This window comes from Chinchilla lanigera, unplaced genomic scaffold (assembly GCF_000276665.1).
Source record: "Chinchilla lanigera isolate Chin_1 unplaced genomic scaffold, ChiLan1.0 scaffold00033, whole genome shotgun sequence".
NCBI lineage: Eukaryota > Metazoa > Chordata > Mammalia > Rodentia > Chinchillidae > Chinchilla > Chinchilla lanigera.
Window position 1 is genome coordinate 22,886,276 of NW_004955434.1, and position 16,295 is coordinate 22,902,570.

At 41.6% G+C, this 16,295-nt stretch overlaps 1 long non-coding RNA gene across 1 annotated transcript; it reads right to left on the reverse strand.

Annotated features, from left to right (window-relative positions):
• Nucleotides 1–713: 713 nt before the first annotated feature.
• Nucleotides 714–15,633, reverse strand: LOC102030563. The gene is made up of 7 exons (XR_261643.2): nt 15,513–15,633; nt 14,162–14,368; nt 13,727–13,812; nt 13,470–13,628; nt 6,543–6,670; nt 2,938–3,034; nt 714–2,355 (listed from the first exon to the last, which is right to left on the reverse strand). It is a non-coding gene; the product is annotated as an uncharacterized LOC102030563 (long non-coding RNA).
• Between the last annotated feature and the right edge of the window lie 662 nt (nt 15,634–16,295).

Below are 16,295 nucleotides of genomic sequence, written 5' to 3' on the forward strand. Positions count from 1 at the left end.
TCCGAGGTATTCATCTTCCCCGTCTCTGTGTCTTTCTCTGTCTGTAGGGAGGTGAGATTTTCTGCAGCATATGCTCTGTCCTGTTCTGCCTCCCCACAAGCCCTGAAGCAGTGGAGTCAAATTGCTATGGACTAAAACAGTGGGGCGGGGGGACTGAGTGAAAATTAACTTTTCCTCCTTTAAGTTGATTTTCACAGGTGTTTTGTAACAACGAGGAAAATCTGACTAACATACTTGGGGTTCAAGAAAAACCTAAAGATTTTGTTCTCCAAAGATGTTTAAGGGCCGGGGGTATAATTTAGCAGCACAAGCGCCTGCCTGGCAAGCCTGAGGTCATGAGTTCAATTCCCAATACCAAAAAAAAGATGTTTAAATTCACAAGAACTTCATTCTTGTCAAGAGTTATCTCTCTGTATGAGGTGCCATGGGTACAATCTGCAGAAAGAAAGACAGACACAAGAGACAGAGATGGACACCGACAGAGGCGACAGAGGGAGACGGAAAGGGGAGAGAGAGTAGTGAACTGCTCTAGATTTGAGCCCCAGGGCTTTCAGACTGAAAAAAGATCCCAAACGTTAACAAATATTTTATCTTTTGACAAATATTTTAAAGGAGGTGTTTCATCAAATGGTGTTGGCAGGGATATAAGTCTATAATCCATGCTTTTTTTCCCCCCCAGAATGTGGCATGTATAGTTTCTTTCTCTAGGATTAGCCACTCCCCTTCCCTGGAGAAGGGGTGATTAATCTGGTGTCAGAGTGCTAATGCTCACCGGTCTTTCATTTCTGCTGCAAGTTTTCAGGTGTCAGTAGTCTCCGGCCAAGCTCTCGCCCACGACGCAGGAAGCTGCCGCGGGGCTCTCCTTACGCCCACCGCCCGGCCCCCGGCCTGCTCCCTCGCGCAGTAATAAGCGTACAAGCCCAACTGCGCACGACAGTTACGTAAGGGGGCGCTGCTCCAGGCAGTGTAAGGGCAGAAGGGAGACAGAGTCAAGGGCTTGGCGGCACCTTCAACCTGGAGAGCCTCTTTGCCACCCTTCAGTTTACACTCGCGTCCCTTCAGTTCCACTTTACTGTGGAAGGGTTATTTTTGAGTACGTATTGTATATGTAAAAATTACTAGACGATAAAAACTCAAATTGTCAGAATTATATATGTGTATTAACAAGAAATGCACTTTTTTAAGCCTCTAAGGGAATGGCAGAAAATAAAAGAATTGTTTGAACACTGAGATTACGTCTAGAGGAAAATGTCTTCCTTAATTTTTTAATTTAACAAACACACACATGACAGAAAGTGTTCGCGTTTTATAAGTATTAACTTATTTTAAAGCCCCAATATACTTCCATGTTGCTAGAAACCCTTTTCTCCCTTTTAGATGTGAGCAACCTGAAGCTCTGAGAGGTTAAGTACCTTGTGTAAGGTCACACAGTTAGCAAGTAGAAAAATCCTAGGACAGTGATGGCAAACTTTGAGAGATTTCAGTGACACACAGAGCCCGCAGCGACACGTGTGCCGTAGATTGGCCGCCACTGTAGGGTGATCATTGTCCTGGTTTTAATTCTGACAAGTTCTGCACCCCTGTGAACCTCCTCAGTCTTAGGAATATCAGGATGGTGGGTTATCCTGAGACGCAAACCCTGGCAACCTGACACCAGACTCTGAGTGAATAAGGTGTTGCGGTATGGTGTGTTGTGTTGTGTTTCGGTACTGGGAATGGAAGTTAGGGCCTGTGCATGCTGATCACGAACTCCATCACTGGGGTGCACCCCCCAGCCTGTATTTCTTCTAATAATGCACAGATAACCATGATAAATGTGGAAACACCATGTATAGAAATGGACATAGCGAAAGCAACCTTGAAATCTGGACCTGCTACAGTATGTGGTCTACTTGGAAAAATTACCTTTAACTCAGGTAATCTCAGAATAAACTCTGGAGTGTTCCAATCTTGATGATTTGTGTTGATGGCAACTGAAGGGCAGACACAGCCACTGCAGAGACTTCTGAGAGCCAGGCAGAAGAAGAAGGGAAGTGGAAGTTCTCTGACAGATGGCAAGGAAGGCGTTTTCCTTCTCACAATGCAGGAACAATGGGAAACTTGAAAATTCTGTAAACCCAGTTGGGAGCATTGCTGTTTCCTGCTTTCTTGAACCGTTTCTGTAAGTCTCTGTATCATTAATTATTAAAAAAATTTCTGTTGTCTGTGTCTACTGACCTCTTCCCTTGGGTGCTTGCAATGGCCTCGTTGTGATAGTATCATACTAAGAAACTTCTGTCAGGACAAGTGGGCCGAGAGAGAAGATGCACGGTTGTTCATACATCGATGGAAACAATATCCTAAGACCGCCTTCATCTGGGGAAGTAGAAGACAGAAATCTCGTCAGCAGAGCCTTTGAGTCTAAACTGCAGTCACCACTCAGATCACAACTCCTCGCCCTCCTGTGTGGCTAAAATCTTTGACTGGCCTCTTCTAACCTGGCGTTCTATGACAAGATGAGCAGCCAGCTCATGAAAAGCCTTGCGTGTCATACTTTTTTTTTTTTTTTGGTACTGGGAATCAAATTCAGGACCTTGCACTTGCCAGGCAGGCGCTTGTGCCACGGAGCTATATCCCCAGCCCGCATGTTATCCTTGAAAGGTGAGATTCCTCTGTGCTGAAGGGAAGCTATTGAAATGGTTTGAAGGGATGAGTAACATGATTTGCGTGTTTAAAAGATCACAGTATAAAAATGTTTGTCACACAGAGTCCTAAGGAATGTACTATTCAAAACCATGGTTAACAGTAAAGCAGTTATCAAATGGACCCTCAAATTGCAAAACTTTGAAGATCTCTTTGAAAAAGACTATAAAATGAAAGAAAATGGATTTAAGTGTGTTACAGAAACTACACCAACAAAGGTTGCATGTACTTCAGGGTGAAGAAGAGATTGCTTACCAAATGAACAAGTTGTTGGCCTCAGAACTGGGGAGGCTGCAGTTGCCAAACTGTTCGCAGAAGTAGCAAATAGTGGTCAGTTTTTGCATGTTGTAATCTAAACCAATATGAAAAAATATATAAAAAATTATGCAGGCCGGCTTGTAGTCCCTAAAGGCCTCGTTGGAGGGTGCTTTACCAGCCACCCTTCTTTCCACATCACAGTCATTTCAATCCCTACACAGATTTCTCAGAAAGAAGTTAGTATTTTTTGAAGGTAAAATGAAAATGCTTTAAAAATTCTTAACATAGCTGGGCATGGTGGCACACGCCTGTAATCCCAGCACTTGGGGGGCTGAGGCAGGAGGATCATTGTGAGTTCGAGACCATCCTGGGCTACAGAGTGAGCTCAAGGCTGGCCTGAACTGCATAGTGAGACCCTGTCTCAAAAAGACAAAAAAACACATAAACAAAAATCCTTAACATATACAGTTAGAGGGCTGGGGATATAGCTCAGTGGCACAGCACCTGCCTAGCAAGCGTGAGGTCATGAGTTCAATCCCCGGTACCACAAACAAACTAACAAACAAAAATACAGTTAGAGTGAATAGTGGCTGCCTTAGAGGAATTTATTAAAGAGCACAAAAGAACGTTTGGGGTGCTAGAAATGTCATACATCTCAACTGGAATTTTGGTTACCCATATGTATATAATCATCAAAACTAATCAGACTATACACCAAAGTATGTATAATTTACTGTATGTAAATTATAAAAAATTAGTTAAAACCAAATAGATTTCCTTTCAGTATCTTATTTACTGTTAAGAGCCACTCAGAGTAGCTAGGGCTTAACTGTAATTGATGTGCTGCTATAGCTAACTTATAGCAGCAATGTTTATACAAACACTCATTATGAAAATATTTTTATGATCAGGTCTTGTTGACTAATAAAACATTACCTTTCATTTATTAACCCCAAATAATATATTCTAAATTAAAACACATTCAACATAACTTTTCTTTCCCTTTTCCTAAGATAAAATAAATATAACAAAATTCTTCTATAAAATTCCCACACAACATCAACTGTCAAGGCTTCTTGATGAAAGTGATCTCTTCTCTTAGATAGAGTCTCACTAAATTGCCTGGACTGGCCTCAGACTTGTGATCCTTTGCCTCGGCTTCCAAAATAGCTCAGATTGTAGGCATGTTCCAGCACACCCAGCTTTTCTTTTTGTCTTCTCTTTTTAGCAGAATAAAATGTTACTGATGCTTTATTTTGAACTACTTTAGCGCTATTGAAAGCAAACTGTTTCACATATCTTGATCATTTACACTTCCGCTTTATGATTTCTGTGTACCGTACTTTATTGCTGCACCTTTTTGCATTGAAGTTTTAGTGTTTCGTTATTGATTCCAACTGCTACGCACATTACTGATTTAAACTGCTGCAGACTTTTTTGTCAGATAGTTGAAAGATCTTTCCACTTTGTAATTTATTTTTCAATTTTTGATAGTTTTTGTTGGGGAGACTTTTAAATGCTTCATCTAGTCAAATCTTTCATTTTGATTCCTTTGTGATTTACGCTATGGATTCTGTCCTTAGATCTAATACTTCCTTCAGGAAGAAGTAAATAGCTCCCTAAAAATTCTCCTAGGTTTTCAACTAGCACTTGGGCAAACACTGATTATGTCACAGGTGTATATTTTAATATTGGTTTGTTTTACATTGACCATGTCTCACAGTTGCCATCAGGAATTAATTTTAGTACATGCTGTACATTGACAATTTAACTTTTCACAAGTGATTGATCTATTGAACAATTTTTTACACATTACAATGTAATACCAACTTGCTCATTTGCATCATTTTTATAAGTAATAGTACCTATTTACTCTGTTATAAATGTACGTTTAGAAATATTTATACTATTAATACTCTGTTAGGTGCATTTTGTTCATGTCTTTTAATACATGAGGAACAACGTGTGGCGGCACACACCTGTAATCCCAGCACTGGGGAGGCTGAGGCAGGAGAATCACTGCAAGTTTGAGGCTGGCCTGGGCTACATAATGAGTTCAAGGCCAGCCTAAATTACAAAGTGAGATCCTGTCTAAAAAAAAAAAAAAACAAGAAACAAACAAAAAATACATGGGGTGGGGGCAGGTCTTTATTTTGAGACACTTTTGGTTACATATAACAAAAATACATTGAAGTTTCTTTAAACAAAATGAGAATATCCATGGACTAATCAACCGTGCCCAGAGGCAGTGGTCACCCTGGCCCAGCCACAATATAGAGGCATCCCTGCTGAATCCTTTCAGGTGGGTGCTCACTCTTTCCCTCATCAATTTCTTTTTAAAAAATATTTCTTGGCTCTTCTCTTTTTTTTAGCTAATCAACTCTAAAATCACCATTTCAGGCTTCAGAGGATATCCTATTTGGGTGTTGATCAGAGTTGTATTGAGTATATAACTTGAGAAGAGCTGATATCTTTGACAGTTGTTGTTATCCAGGAAATTGGTGGGACTCCCATTTATTCAAGTATTCTTTTATGGTCTTCAGTAAATTCTGTACTTTTATTTATATCATTCCTGTCCACTTCTTGTTAGGGTTATTCTGAGATTTTTTTTTTTTTTTACTCTGAGATATTTTAAATTATTCAAGCCAATTACAGTCTGACTTCTACCTATTAATCTTAGTTCTCTTATTACTAAAAAAGAGGTGGGGAGAAGCAGTAGAAATTACTGGAAGGACACAGAAGAGGGTTAGAATTAAGAGGAGAAAATTAAGTGTCAGGAAAAGGAGGCAAGGCTGTTACTAGGGATTACTGGGGGCCAGGCGTGGTGGGTACACACCTGTAATCCTAGCACTCAGGAGGCTGAGGCAGGAGGATTGCCACCAGTTCAAGGCCAGCCTGAGCTACATAGTGAGTTCAAGGCCAGCCTGGACCATACAGTGAGACCCTGTCTCAAAAAACAAAACACAGACGAAGAGATGACTGGATCCATGGCTGAATTCCTCACAATTCTCCCTGCCTCTTTCCCTCCCTCTTCTCCTTCTTTCTTCTCTGTCTCTGCATTGCTTGTCTCTCAAACATGTCTGTAGTTTGACTCCACCCTGATATTTCCATTATCCAAAAAGAAAGATGTTTTTCTCATTGGTTCTAGATAGAAAGACTGGCCCCGCCTCAATCATACAGCTATCATGGAGGATTACGTAGCTCCACAGCCAGAAGGGTGTGACGCTGTGAGATATACAACCTGAGTCATGTGCCTGCTCGTCTGGACAGGGAAGCAAGACTTGCTGCCAGGTGAAGGGAAGGAAGGAATTTGGGCAGACCATAGCCATTATACCACTTGATATTATTCCTGCCAAATTTGCGTGTGATTGCCTTCTTGCTGATTCAACAGCTACTTCTCAATTCTTGTAGTTATTTTATTCTCTGAAATCTTTGAGCCTATGGACAACTCCTTAAATTCTCTGTTGTGTCAATAGCTCATTTTCTTATGGTTTTCCTTCTTTTTGCTCTTTCTGTTCCTTTCTGTTCACGCACTTATGGCCTTTCCTCCCACCCACCCTTCTCACAGAAGTGTGTTGTGTAGGCCTTCACCTTCCGTTTACCTCTGTCTTCTTTCTGTAGTACATTGTTCTGGATTAGCTCATTCTGTCCTGTGTCTTCCCTGGTCACCTCTACACTGCTGACCCGCAGCCATTCCTCCAGGCTAGTTTTCTTCGTCCTTAGATTCAGCCTGTCGTGAGAAGAAATTAGTGTTTTAACCCGGTTTAACACTAAGAATGAACGGTGGTTTGAACTGTCTTTGTCCACAGGAGACACTGAATATGCCGTGAATCTTCTAGAAAGCGCTAGCTACTCTACAACAGTGGACACAGTTTTCTTCTTGACCTTCTTGTGTTTCCAAAGTAAGAGCATTTTGCTGTTACACTTCATCTTTAATAACAGAAACCAGAACATAGCACACTAATCAGAAAAAGTGTACTAAAATTGGTATCTGTAAACTTTTGTTCTAAATTTTGCTTTGCAACTGAGCTTTTTTATTTTATTTTATTTTGTTTTATTTTTATTTTTGAGGCAGGGTCTCACTATGCAGTTTAGACTGGCCTCGAGCTCACTTTGTAGCCCAGGCTGGTCTCGAACTCGCAACGATACTCCTGCCTCAGCCTCTCGAGTGCTGGGATTACAGGCATGGGCCACCACGTTCAGCCCAAGCTTTTTAATTTTAATTCTATTTGCATATTTATTAATTTTGTCGTCCTGAGGATTGAACCCAGGAGCACCCCACCATCAAGTTACATCTTTAGCCCGATCCTTTTTTTTTGACAGAGTCTCACTAAGTGGCCCAGATTGGCCTCAAACTTGCAACCATCCTGCCTCAGCCTCCTAAGTAGCTGGGATTACAGGTGTGTGCCACCATGCTCAGCATAACTGAGCCTTTTTATGCCTAAGATTCCTAATTCATAATTATGATAGGGATACAGTGAGATAATTAATGCATGTGAAAACATTTTATACTTCACAAGTAATTACATACAGTACATGAAATATGCTTTATGACTGTCTCATCTTGCCTCACTTGCTATTCATACCCATGATAGAAAAATTAATTGTGATCACTACTCGTTTGTACCAAACAAGGTATCCTGTCTCTCTAAGGGTCCTTAATGAATTCATAAGTCGTTTAAATTTAACTCGACACACAATCAACAGTAATAGTATACGAAATGCGTTTCCTTCAGCCCCAAAGCCAGCTCGAGTTAAGGAGAAAAATGGAAGCGGCCTCACTACAACCAGGAGTTGGGTGATCAGCACCGTTGTGGAGAAGGCAGCACCACAGCTAGAAAGGAGGCCAAGGCAAAAGGGTAAACGTGTAAGGGCAGGAGGTAAAATTATTTTTTGCAAATTTTATTTCATTCCTGACAAACTTGGGACAACTAAAAAATTACTAGAGGCAATATCATTTGATAAATTGGCTGAATTTGAAAATAGTACTATATAGGAATAAATAGGCAATTTATTTACATAGTTAGTTTGAGATATAATGGTGTATAGCCCATTTAGAAAAGCAGTAAAAAAAGTTTTTCTTAAAAAAGCTTAAGACATATATTTGAAAAATAACTATTTAAGAAAAATTACTTACAATTGAAGTCCCAAAAGAATCTTGAAGGAAGGAAAAGCCATCCCATGTTCTTAAATAGGAATGCTCAATATCACACATGGGCCAACTCAATAAAAAAGATTTTATTTTATGCAATCTGACTCTATGGTCTATTTTATTAAAAACAAGCATCAATAACTATGGAAATATGGAAGAAATCCTAGAATGTAGTGTAATGGACTTTTATATTTAAAAAAATCAAGGGAACAAATGACAGCATTCATGTCTTAGTTAATTTTCTTGTTGCTGAGACAAAATACTCAATAACCAAAGTGAACTGAGGGAAGGCTGGCTCCAAGGCAGGGTGGGATGGCAGAGCGGCATCGCAGAGGAGAAACAGGTCATGGCGGCAGAAGGCGGCAGTCAGCAAGGCAGCCAGCTACACACAGCGGGCACGAGCAGCAGCCCTCTTTCCGTCCCTCATGTCAGACCGTGCCCAAGGTGGGGCTCCCCTAATCCTCCCAGAACTACTCCAAACCAGTCAAGGACTCACTTAGTAGTCTCACACCCTCACTCCCCGCATCACACGCTCCAGATTCAGCACCTTCTAAGAGCCCCGCCTGCGACTGCATGAGGCTTTTCTGGGGGTGAGGCATCTGGACGCAGCTATAACAATTCAGAAACAGAAGTTAATAAAGTATGAAATAGCACTTCAAGTTGTGGGAAAAATGGTTTTTGGGCTACTAAAAAGCATCTAGAAAAATAAGGAAAAATAAATTTGGATCTGTACCTACTAATTTATATAATTTTTTTTTTTTTTGGTATCGGTTATTGAACTCAGGACCTTGCACTTGCCAGGCACACGCTTATGCCACTGAGCTGTATCCCTAGCCCTCTATTTAACAAATTAAATTAAACTAAATTAAATGTAAATCAAATGCTTACATGTTAAAAAAAGAAACTAAAGGAATTAGCAGACAGCTTTGGAAAACTAGGAGTTTTTTTAATAAAAAATGTTTAAGAGAGTGTTACGGTTCATATCTAAAATATTCCCAAAAGCCTTGTGCTCTCACAAGTGGGGCTTTTGCGAATGACCCGGTCCTGGTGTGGTACTGGATTTGCCAACTGATTGGTGCGGCATAGTTCTGGATGTAACTGAGAGGATTTAGTGAAGAGGGAAGACCCTCCTGGGGTGTGAGTAGCACCAGCTGTACCTAAATGGAATGCAAGGGAGAGAAGCAGGGAGGCTGCTTTTTCTCATCCACTGCTGCCTGCCATACCATGCACTGCTCCTTCTACTGCTATACCTCTGCCGTGCCTCGCTGCCTTGAACCAACTTACTCTGGACTGAAACCTTTTCACACTGTGAAGTAAAATAAACCCTTTCTCCTTTAACTTGTAGGTGTCAGGTATTCTGTCCCAGCAACAAGAAAGTAAGTCAGGGAGGGAAGGTTATTCCTAAATACTGTATGTCACCAAATTCAAAAGGCCTAAAAGAAAAGGTTAGCACATTAGAATACATAAAAATAGAAACGAAATTCTGCAAGGTAAAACAAAGACAATGGCGAGCTGGGCTTGATGGTACACGCCTGCAATTCCAGCCCTCTCAAAGTGAGGCAGGAGGCTCACAAATTCAAGCCCAGCCTGGGCGACTTGGAGAGACCCTGCTTCAAAAAAAATAGGGGAGGTAGTTCAATGCAAAGACCTGGGTTCAATCCCAGCACTGGAAAAAAAAAAATAAAACAATGACAGTGCTGAAGATGTAGCGTACTTATCTACCCTGAATGATGCCCTGGGTTCCTTTGCAGCCAAAACAAACAAACCAAAGAGACAATGACAACCTGAGAAAAATGAATACTTGCTACTCAGACCATAGGCAGATGCTAATTTTTCTAATATAGAGATTGTTTTATAAATCAATAAGTAAAAGACCTATAGACTGTTAATGTAAAAAAAAATGCAAATGACTCCCTAGGAAAAGATGCCTTATTTATTTATGAAATCAGAAATGCATGTTAAAGCAACACTGGAATCTCATTTAAAATTACATTAGCAAGGACCTAAAGTTTTGATTGGAAGACGAGCGGTCCTGCACCGGTAGATGAGTGCATTCCGGCAATTTGGCACTGTCTTATAGGATGAACAATGTGACATAGGGGGCCGTTCTTCTGGGAGTTCATCCCAGACTTTATCCCATTCCTGTTGCTAGATTACTTATTACAGCATTGCTTGTAACTCCAAAAGATCTCAACGTAGATGTACATACTGTAAACTGGAATAGAACAGCTATGAAGACACTGCTTATGTGATACAAAGTGATCTCCATGATCTAATGTTATTCAGAAAAAGCAAGGTATGATATGTATGGTAGTCTACCTTTTGTTTAAAAATAATTTTAAAAATGTAAGTTATGATTACACAATATGAATTATCTCCAGAAAGATATACGAAAACTCTTCATATGTGGTGTCTCTACGAAAGAAAATAGTATCAAGGATGTATAGAGACAGAAGAGCTTACTTTGCACTCCTTTAAACTTTTTTTTATCATGTGTTTAACCAGTTCTAACCTGTAAATAACGTTAAATGGTAAAATGCTGTCCCCTTTCTCGTTTGTACAGTAACATGTGCTTATTAGGGAAATGATAAAATAGTTCTGAGGCTGCAGTCTTAATTATGCCTCTGTTCTGGAGCAGATTAATTCAGCACTATCTGGTTATGTGACAGTACAAGCAGAAAGGTCTTCGAGATGAAGAAGTGGGACACCTAGAAGGTGGAATGGAAGTCACAGGGAAAGTACTGGCTTCCTGTTTGGGAGACTTGGCACATTACCTGGATTTTTCAAATACCTAACTCTTTATCTTTAAAAGTTGTTAAACCAGGGCCGGAGATGTAGCTCAGTGGCACAAGTGCCTGCCTGGAGAGTGCAAGGTCCTGAGTTAGATTCCTGATATAAAAAAAAAGTTATTAAACCTAATCGATATCCTAATGTACCTGTGAAGTTATCGGTCCCTCTCCTGGTTATACAAGTTAGACACTCCACGGCTCTGGGGAACTTGTGCTTTGGCATCTGTATCAGTATTTCTCAATGCAACACACATAAGAAACCACTGAGGACATTCTTCAAAAGTACATTGTGATTCAGTAAGCCCGGGAGTAGGAGCTCTGCATTTCTAACAAAACTCTCCTCCAAATCTCCCAAGTTTTAAATATTATTTTTCTTTTTTCTTTCTGTTTTGTCTTTTTGAGATAGGGTCTTGCTAGGTAGCTTAGGCTGGCCTTGAGCTCACTTTGTGGCCTAGGCTGGTCTCAAACTTGCAATGATCCTCCTGCATCAACCTCCTGACAGGCCTGAGCCACCACACCTGGCCCAAGTTTTAAATATTCTTGCAGATATATTCTACATTTATAGAAGCTAATACACAGATGCACTTGATCTTAGCCAAAAGGCCGAGAAGCAGTAGAAGCTAATACATAGATGAATACATACTGAATTGTTTAATGAAAATGATAGCATATTACATGTCTTGTTCCACAGCTTGGTTTTCTCCCACTTAAAGTCTTTGAACAGTGAGGACAAACCTTTTGGAGCTTTCACTGATAAAAACAGCCTGCTGCACATGCATGCCATAGACCACACTGTCTTAGAGCCTGTTCCAGACTGATGCATGTGAAACTGCCTTGTCTTTTTAATAGCAAAACAGTATTACTGCAGGGTAACTGTTATTTAGGGGAGGGGCCTTCAAATGGTGGGAAACAAGCTTCTCCTCTGGAAAGGTCTGGGCTCTTGGGCCTCCTCCCCTGGCACTTCCCCAGCAGCAGCTGGCTCAGAGCATCTACCCGGCCTCTCCTACGGTGAGGATGCGCTGCTGTTTTCTTCCCCTCAAGAAAAGACCAGGATTAGTCAAACCCTGTGTGGGATGGCAGGTTCCACATTTGGCAATTCTTTTTTTTTTTTTTTTTCCAGTACCAGGAATCAAACTCACAACCTCATGCTTGCCTGGCAGGCGCTGTGCAGCTGAGCTAAATCCCCAGCCCCCTGGCAATTCTTAGTATCTGCTTTCAGCTCTGGTCTCTGAGAGTACATGAAGGTAGCAGGGCTCTCTTTACCACCACCTTATATGCACTACCACCCTCCATTGCACATACTTCTCCCATTTTATAGTCAAAAGTCCTGTTATGCTTATTGGTGGGGTGGAATAGGGCCTATGTATTTCTTATGTTCTATCAATGTATTTATTAATCATGACAGTAAAATTACTACAGTGGTGATGATAAGGCATGTACCGGTGACTAAAATGTGGAGGCGCCCAAGTTTTGGACCCATGTAAAAGCAGCATTCTGGACCTACTTAGAAGTAGCATTCTGGTATTAAGAAAATCTTTTTGCTTGTGGTGCCCTAGTTACATAGAAGTAAAAGCTGAGAAACTAAAATCTACAAAGAAAACTGAGCCCATTACGCTGTTTGATTTTATACATATTACAACTTTTCAATATGTTAACTTGAGGAGACCTCTGGAATTTTCTTTTTTAATCTAATGGTTATGTTTTCGGCTGATTACTGGCTGCCTTCCTTTGTTTGTCATTTGTCCAGAATATCTGAGCTGATTTCCATCAGTGTATGGTCTATCACTAAGTAACATGGTGGGAACTGGACTTACAGTGGTTCACAAAACGAAGTATATTCCCTTTTTTAAGAAGCTTCCCACCAGAACAGATACATCAAATAAGAGCACTGCAATAGAAAGGAATGAGTAACGTCTTCAGATATAGAACGTGGTCATGCTCAGAAGAAAGCTAACAAAAAATTATGTCAGAGTCAGCATGGGGTGTTATTTATTTATTTATTTATTCTTTTTGAGACAGGATCTCCCTATGCAGTTCAGACTGGCCTTGAGCTCACTTTGTAGCCCTCGATGATCTCCAACTCACAATGATCCTCCTGCCTCAGCCTCCTGAGTGCTGGGATTACAGGCATGTGCCACCCCACCTGGCTCAGAATGGAGCGTTTAGTCTTCCCCTGCTCTCCTCTGTCCTTTTCTTTTTTTCTCCAGTGCTGGAGACTGAACCCAGGGCTTTGCATATGCTAGGCAAGTACTCTGCCACTGAGCCATGCTTCCAGTGCCAAGGGGTGACTTTTCCTTAAAGAAAAAATAGTTTTTAAATCTCCTGACAATAACCAACTGTGAGCTCTACTTTAGAAAGTGTAACAGAAGTGTTTTCTTTTTCCTGATTAAGTCACATCAGCAAAAAAAGGAAAGGTAATTTTCCTCTCTCATTCAAACCTATGAATTCTGTGCCTGTCAGAAAAGCGAGGTCTGGGCCTCAAGCTCAGAACTGGGCTCCGTGGAAAATGACAGAACTGGTTTTCGGGTCTCTGAGAGTTTTACGGCGTCATTAAAGGAGATCCAGTCTCACAGCAGGAAATAGGGTACCTGTGCACATACAGGAAGTGGGTCACCAGTAGCTCCCTATGTCCCTCCCTGTCATCCTCCTGGGATGGGTCTGGAGCCTTGGCACACAGCCCCGGAGCAAGTGTTGCGGCACCCAGCTGCTTTCTTCAAAGGTAATGGGGCAGGACTTCCGGCAGCACGCTATGGTAGAGCAAGAAACCATTGCTGTTGATTATTGCCTGAGACTAGGGAGGGAAGTTGCCTCAAATGTTGACTAGACTGGGTATAGTAGCACATACCTGTAATCCCAGCTCAGGAGGCTGAGGCAGGAGGGTCACAAGTCTGAGCCCAGCCTAGGCAACATAGCAGATTACCAAGATGCTGTCTAACACAAAATAAAACAAAAGGATGAGGACATAGCTCAGTGTGAAGGCCTTGAGTTCAATCCCCAGTGCTGCACAAACTAAAAAACGAAACAAATCAAAACAAAACAAAAGAACCAGACAACAACAAGAATTCCAGACAACTGGGAGGAAGGATCATCTCTGGTTTAATTTGACTTGGAAAAGTAAGGAAATGTGACTTTTCCTGTAGCTAAGAATTATTACAGAGCATAAGTCACACTAGTGACAGAACAAAGAATCTGAAGGTTCAGCAAGACTTAACGTCACTGTAACACTGCTATGGCTAGCAGGGACAATGACACGACACCCAGCATGTGGAGGCAGACTTACTCACATCAACGGGCACCGATCGGGAGCACTCCGGAAATATCAGGCCCTGATATCTGGCGGTGTAGGGCTCATATGGGAGAAGCAGCAGGAAGACAGAGGCAGAACGGCTTGTCAATGGGGATGGGTTTACACAATGCGCATCACAGTGACCAGCCGTTCCTAAGACAGGAGCAACCGGATCTGGAACAGGAACTATCACCTGGGCAACTAAGAAACAAAAGTACACTGGCTGGGGGGGCATTTTCTGTTACACCACAGTTACATTTATAAAAATTTAAGACTTTGAAGATTAACACATCTGAATTAAATTGGACCTATTTTCATACTGGGGCAAAAATGTTTGTCTTGTGAGTTTCTGGTTACTAAAGACACTGGTAGATGACAAGTAAAGATTTCAGAAATGTAGAAGTCCCAAGTCAATTCCTTCTTGGACCTAGGTCCACAGGAAACTAAAATATGTTTATAGCAAGACTCTTTCTTTGGGCACCACACTGTTTCCTAAATGAACTGAAAGAGTAGGCCTAGAATCTAATGCTGATGGTACAGCTTGATTATAATGTGTTGGAACTCACCTGCAGGTGTCCTGTATGAGAAATGAAGGTGTGATTGGGTGTTTGTTTTTGGTACCAGGAATTGAACTCAGGGCCTTGCACTTGCCAGGCAGGTGCTGTGTGCTGCTGAGCTACGTCCCCAGCATGTAACTGGTTTTAAGCCACACATCTTGAAAGTATGGATGGGTTTCCCGTGGCTGGGTAGCCTGGTTCTTGAATAGTTGTCTTCTCTTAATGAGAATTTTTTTGAGAATTTCATTTTTTTATTTGGCTGTATAAGCAATGCAGGTCTAACAGCTGTGTCCTAAAGGCTGCCTGAGGCAAGAGGACACACATCTGGCCCTGCTGTGCAGCTTGTCTGTATCCTTGCAAAGGGGATGAGTCCCCTCCCTTGAATGGGCTAGACAAGACCCAGGTTGTGCCAAGAGGCAAGTTTTGCTGGGATAATGCCCACTGAGTTCCTCATGCCCACTCAGTCCCAAGCTCTGAAAAGTGTAGTTCTTCACACCTCTCTGCTAAGCATGTATTTTGTGACTGTTTCCTGTGTAGAGAGGTGCTGTGGTTTGACTGTGTCCCTTGAAGTTTCATGTGTTGGAAACTTAACTGCAAATTTGTATGTTAATAGTAGTTCGGGCTAGGGACTTTAGGAAGCAATTAGAATTAGATCAGATCATGAAGATAGGGCCCCTATGATAGCATTAGCAGCTTTATAAGAGGAGGACAGATCTGAGCTAGCATACTTACTGGATCTCGCAGGTGATACCCACTGCCATGTTATAATGCAGTAAGAAGTCCCTCACCTGTACCAATGCCGTGGTTTGAACTTGGCAGTCTGCAAAGCCGTGAATCAAATAAATCAAGGTCCAGTGATATAGCTCAGTGGCACAGCACCTGCCTGGCGGGTGTGAGGTCTTGAATTTGATTCCTGATACCAAAAAAAAAAAATTATTTTCTTTATAACTTATCTGCTGTCAGTTATTCTGTTATAGCAACAGAAAATAGTATTTAGAAGAAAAAGGCTAAAAACCTAGCTCTTGCATTAGAGAACTGAAAATAGATGGGTCTTCTACAGAATCCTCTAAACACAGCTCCTCCCATCCCACCTGACCACCCACCACTTGTAACTACAAAACAGAAAAGGGGGAGATGTGGGGAGTGGCTGAAGATCGCTGGAGATCGATCACACATGTGGGGACACAGCAAGCCCAGTCACAAGAACACGGAACACCAGAGGCAGGTCACATGAGTAGGCTGCTCTCGTCCCAAGAACGCTGGCAAGCCCCGTGGATAAGCTATTAGGTGGCGGGGTTTCACGTGACATTCAACCTCCCGAGTGTATAAATAAGTGTGCTGCAGCCACTGGGCCCTTCTTCCTCCTTCCCTTCTCGTCCTCCTCCTTCTGTCCTTCTCGCATCAGGAGAGAGGGATCCACCTGGCCTCAGTTGTCTGTTAAAAAAAAAAAAAAAACCAACTTAGTTCTTGCATTAGAGAATAGGACACTAGAAAACATAACCAATTTTTACCAAATCAACATAATAACATCATAACCGTTGTTGTAGATGGGTTTCCAAATTTCAGAAAGG